Consider the following 5,682-nt stretch of genomic DNA (forward strand, 5'->3'; position numbering starts at 1 on the left):
AATTTAAACATTAATTATATCAAATATAATTATCCAAACCCTAAATTGAATTTGAAAATTTCAAATTCACTCAATATTCTATTCCAAGGTTTAATCTTTTTCAACCTAGTAGAGGGACCTTATGGACCTACTGCTCATGAGCTCCAACGATTAAATATTAATTGGCTAAACTCTTTAAATCGAATGAATCAATATTCGTTAACTATCGAGACATACCACTATAGCTCAGTAGTTGCACTCTTCTCACTGTAGTTATATTTCTGTTCACTTGATTTAACTATAATTAGTAAGTCGATCCTTCACAAGTTGTTCGTATTTACAACTAGGTCAAAATTATCGTTTTACCCGTAAATATATCTTGCTACTTAAGTCTTCACTGATCCTTTATTGAACAATTAGTTTATAGTCCAACTAATAAACTATATCCCTCTCTGTCATGAGAGGGCGGGGCCTCTTTGTTCAAGTCCAAGAATCAGTACTTAAGGGAATAACCTATCTGTTAACCTTAAGACGAATAGGAGTGAAATTCTTCCTGCAGGACTATGCCCCAACTATCTATTTGATTTTATCCCCAAATTGGGAGGCTTATTAAGTGGTGATGTTGAACCACTCTCAACTATACAGATCAAAGGATAATCCCGAATAAACAGAAGTTCATAGTTAGCTCAGGATTAAGATTGAGTTACCTTAGTTCATCATTTGAAATATTCAGTTTTAACAGTAAACGGTTATTATAAAGAAAAATGACTATTTTGTGGTCCGGTCTTATGCAAATATCTTTTGCATAGGATGCCCTTACTCGCATGTTTTCACATGAATGATTTAAAGATCACATCCTTTGTATCAATATACAAAGTGGACCACATTTATAGTATCTCAGGGATGAGGTGGTGCCCAACCTCATCCATATACTTATAGACCTTTTTGGCTATATACTAAAACTTGATTCTCTTTTATGTCTCTACATAAAGTTTAAATTTTCATACTATAGTCGTGGGTTTGTTTATTGGATTTTATAACATAATTCAATTTCAATAACACCTTTATTGAATGAAGTCTCAATAATACTTTTATTATAAAATAGAATATGTTTTACAAAAAATATGAACTGCGAGTTTTAAGACATTCCCAACACAATCAACACGATTATAATCATCGATGACCTTCGTTTTGTCCTTATGATGCATTATCCTCATATTCTTGCTCTAAATGCTGCTCGAAACGTTCCAGAAACATACGGGTGATGGACACAGGTAAACGAGAAAGCCTGAGCGTATATCTTGGTAAGCCTTTTAGAATTCCTAGCATGAGCCCATTATCACTGCCTGTCAGATTATGGAGTCCATACAGTGGATGTTTGGACAACCGGTCGCACAACTCAGGCATGACGCTCTAAAACACATCTTCAATGCCCATATGCAAGAAGGGACATATGTTAGAAAACACGTTCTCAACATGATGGTCCACTTTAACATCGCGAAGATGAATGGGTCTGTCATTGATGAAGCCAGTTAGATAGCTTCATCTTGAAATCGTTACCTAAAAGTTTCCTATAATTCCGTGGCAATGCTGACATGAACAAGATTGACAACAACCTGACCACCTTGCTCAATGAGCTTCAGACTTTTTAGTCCTTGATTAAAAGCAAGGAACAAAAGGGAGAGGAAAATGTTGCCTATCCTAAAAAAGTTCTATAGAGGATCATTCTCTAGAATTAAGTTTGCACCTTCTTCTTCCGACACCAAAAAGTGGACGAAGAAGAAAGGTGAAAAGGGGAAAGCTAACCCACCAGCTGCTGCCCAGAAGGGAAAGAAGGCCAAGATTGTAAAGGAAATTTGTTTCCATTGTAACCACGAGGGACATTGGAAGAGGAACTGTCCTAAATACTTGGTAAAAAAGAAAAAGGCCAAGCAAGGTAAATATGATTTACTTGTATTGGAGTCCTATTTAATGGAGAATGATAATTTAGCCTGGATAATTGATTGAGGCGCCACTAACCATGTTTGTTCTTCATTTTGGAGAATTAGTTCCTGGCAACAATTGGAAGCTTGGGAGATGACGATGCGTGTTGGAACTGGGCATGTCGTCTTAACTTTGAGAGTGGGAGGGCTTAGACACTACTTATAGAAATCTTATCTTTTTTATTAGATAATATATATGTGGTTCCAGGTTTGAAAAGGAACCCGATTTCTATAAAATGTCTTCTTGAACAACATTATTCTCTTAATTTTCAAGTAAATGAAGTGTTTATTTACAAGAATGGAGTATTAATTTGTTGTGCTAATCTTGAAGATAATTTGTATGTGCTAAGAACGTTAGCAACTAAAGCCCTTTTTAACACTGAAATGTTTAAAACTGTGGCAACACAAAATAAAAGACTTAAAATTTCTCCTAAAGAAAATGTCCGTCTTTGGCACCTAAAATTAAGACACATCAATCGAAATAGGATTGAGAGATTGGTTAAGAATGGACTTCTAAGCGAGTTAGAAGAAAATTCTTTACCTGTGTGTAAGTCATGTCTTGAAGGCAAAAATACTAAATGATCTTTCACTGGAAAAGATAATAGAGCCAAAGAACCCTTAGAGCTTGTATATTCAAACCTTTGTGGATCAATGAATGTTAAAGCAAAAGGAGGATTGGAAAATTTCATCACTTTTACTGATGATTATTCTAGATATGGGTATATTTATTTAATGCAATAGAAGTCTGAAGCCTTTGAAAAGTTCAAAGAGTTTAACATTGAAGTTGAAAATTTATTAAATAAAATGATTAAAAAATTTTGATCTCATTGAGGTAGAGAGTTTTTGGATCTTACACTCTATAACTATTTGATAGAGCATGGAATAATATCCCAACTTTCAGCACCTAGTACACCTTAGTAGAATGGTGCATTAGAAAGGAGAAATCGAACCCTGGTTGACATGGTTCGATCTATGATGAGTAATGCTTTCTTACCTGACTCTTTTTGGGGTTATGCAATATAGATTGCAACATATATTTCAAACTATGTTCCATCCAAGAGTGTTACTAGAATACCTTTGGAATTATGGAATGGTCGAAAATATAGTTTACGCTATTTCAAGATCTTGGGTTGCCCAACATATATGTTTGAGGCAAATCCTAAGAAACTGAAACTTCGTTCAAAATTGTGCCTAATTGTAGGTTACACTACAAGAACGAGAGGTGGTTACTTTTACGATCCTAAAGAAAATAAAGTATTTGTATTGACAAACACACATTTCTAGAGGAGGACCACATTAGGGAGCATAAATGCTACAGTAAGATTCTGTTGAATGAAATTTCCAAGAAAACTAATAAACCTTCAACAAGAGTTGTTGAAGAACCAAACATCTCAACAAGAGTTGTTAAAGTTGGTTCATCTAATAGGTCACGTCCATCTCAAATATTGAGGGAACTTCGACGTAGTGGGAGGGTTGCAAAAATGAGTGGATCGAAGCTATGAATGTTGAAATTGAGTCTCTGTACTTCAATTCCATTTGAGATCTTGTAGATCAACCTGATGAGGTAAAACCTATAGGTTGTTATGGATTTACAAGAGAAAACGAGGTGCTGATGGGAAGGTGCAAACCTCCAAGGCTAGACTTGTGGCAAAGGGTTATACCCAAGTTGAGGGAGTCGACTATGAGGAGACTTTCTCACCTATTTTCATGTTGAAGTCTATTCAGATCCTTTTGTCCATTGCCTCATGTTATGACTATGAGATCTGGCAGATGGATGTCAAGACTATCTTTCTGAATGGCAACCTTGAGGAGGCCATTTATATTGAGCAACCAGAGGGATTTATAACCAAAGATCAAGAGCAAAAGGTTGAAGGAATTCTACTGGGAGAGAATTTGAGCAGAAATGGATTGACCAAATTCCATTTTCATTGAATACAAAGTTTACAGTAAAGAAATAAACAAGACATGCATTTAATTCTAAATTACAGAAGGCTTTAGAAAGAGTTTCAAGAAACCTCACCTTTGAAGACCTTTTCTTCACGTTTCCCTCGAGAAAATCACGAACACTACCATGAATGTTATCTTGGTATTCTCAGGGTGAGAACTCAGGAATGGTAGGCTCTAGCTATTTTGGTTATGAGGGAAAACTTAATGTAAAGAAGGAAGATTGAGAACTCTCTCAAAGACTCAAAACCAGTTCGATTGTTTTCTCACACTGTCAAAAGTCGATTAACCACCCTTAGCAAGAAGAAGAAGAAACTTTTTCTTTTCTACTTGCAAAAAATAACCACCACCCACTTACGTGGGTGGAGTGAAAAGAAGGGGAAGGGAGTTGTAACTCCCTTCCTTATTATTAAAATAATAATAATATAAATATAAATATAATAACTAACTTATCATATTATATATATATTAAATTATATGTTATATCAAATATAACATATAACATATAGTTTTAATATTCTATCACATACAACATAAACTATGTTTCTTTTTTCTATAATATGACATTAAATATAAATCATATTTATATTAAATTTAACAACTATGAATCCAATTCATAGAAACTATATTTGAATTTCATTCAAATATTTATTTCCTCCCATTAAGCTATAATGTATCAAATACATTATAACAATTATATCACACATAAGTATAACAACTTAAATATATCATATATAATTAAATCCCTCCATTAATTTGAACAACGAAAATTAATCTAAAAACTGATTCTCAATTAATCCTATTGAGCTATTAAGGGGACCTCATGGACCTGTAGCTTGAAGCTCCAACAATATATGAATAATTAATGAAACTCTTTAATTACATTATTCATCACCCGTTAATTGACGACACTCTACTAAAGACCGATAGCTACACTCTTCGCACTAAGATATATTTTTGTGTCCATTAGATATAACCAATCAACAGTACAATGACCCTTAACAAATTGCTCGTATGTACAACTAGGCCAAATTACCATTTTGCCCCTATAGTTACATCTAACTCTTTAAGTATTGATCCCTTGAATAAACAATAGATCATAATCCTACGAGATTTAGGACATCAACCCCAACAAAGGTTTGCAAGCTTAATCGATCAATTTATGGATTGAAGCAAGCTTCCCAATCTTGGAATATAATATGATTCTATGATCAAATTTTATGGCTTTGATCAAAATGTTGATGAGCCTTGTGTTTACAATAGAATCATCAACTGTTTAGTAGCTTTTCTAGTGTTGTATGTAGACAATATCCAACTCATTGAGAATGATGTAGGTCTACTAAATGAAATTAAGAATTTGCTAGTGACCCAATTCCAAATGAAAGATTTAGGAGAGGCACAGTTTATTTTGGGCTTTTAGATCTTTAGAGTTTGTAAGAACAAAACGCTAGCCCTTTCTCAGGCATCGTACATTGACAAAATGCTTGTCAAGTTTTCGATGCAGAATTCCAAAAGAAGTTTACTGCCTTTCAGGCATGGAATTATATTGTCTAAGGAATAGTGTCCTAAAACACCTCAAGAAGTTGAGAAAATGAGATGGATCCCCATTAAGAACATGTGATGTTATGTATTAGACCTGACATCTACTATATAGTGGGGATAATCAATAGATATTAGTCTAATCTAGGATATGATCACTGAACAGTCGTTAAGAACATCTTCAAGTATCTATGGAGAACGAGGGACTACATTCTCGTGTATGGTTCTAAGGATTTGA

Source organism: Benincasa hispida, chromosome 5, assembly GCF_027475165.1.
Source record: "Benincasa hispida cultivar pf3 chromosome 5, pf3_genome.v1.1, whole genome shotgun sequence".
Lineage (NCBI taxonomy): Eukaryota > Viridiplantae > Streptophyta > Magnoliopsida > Cucurbitales > Cucurbitaceae > Benincasa > Benincasa hispida.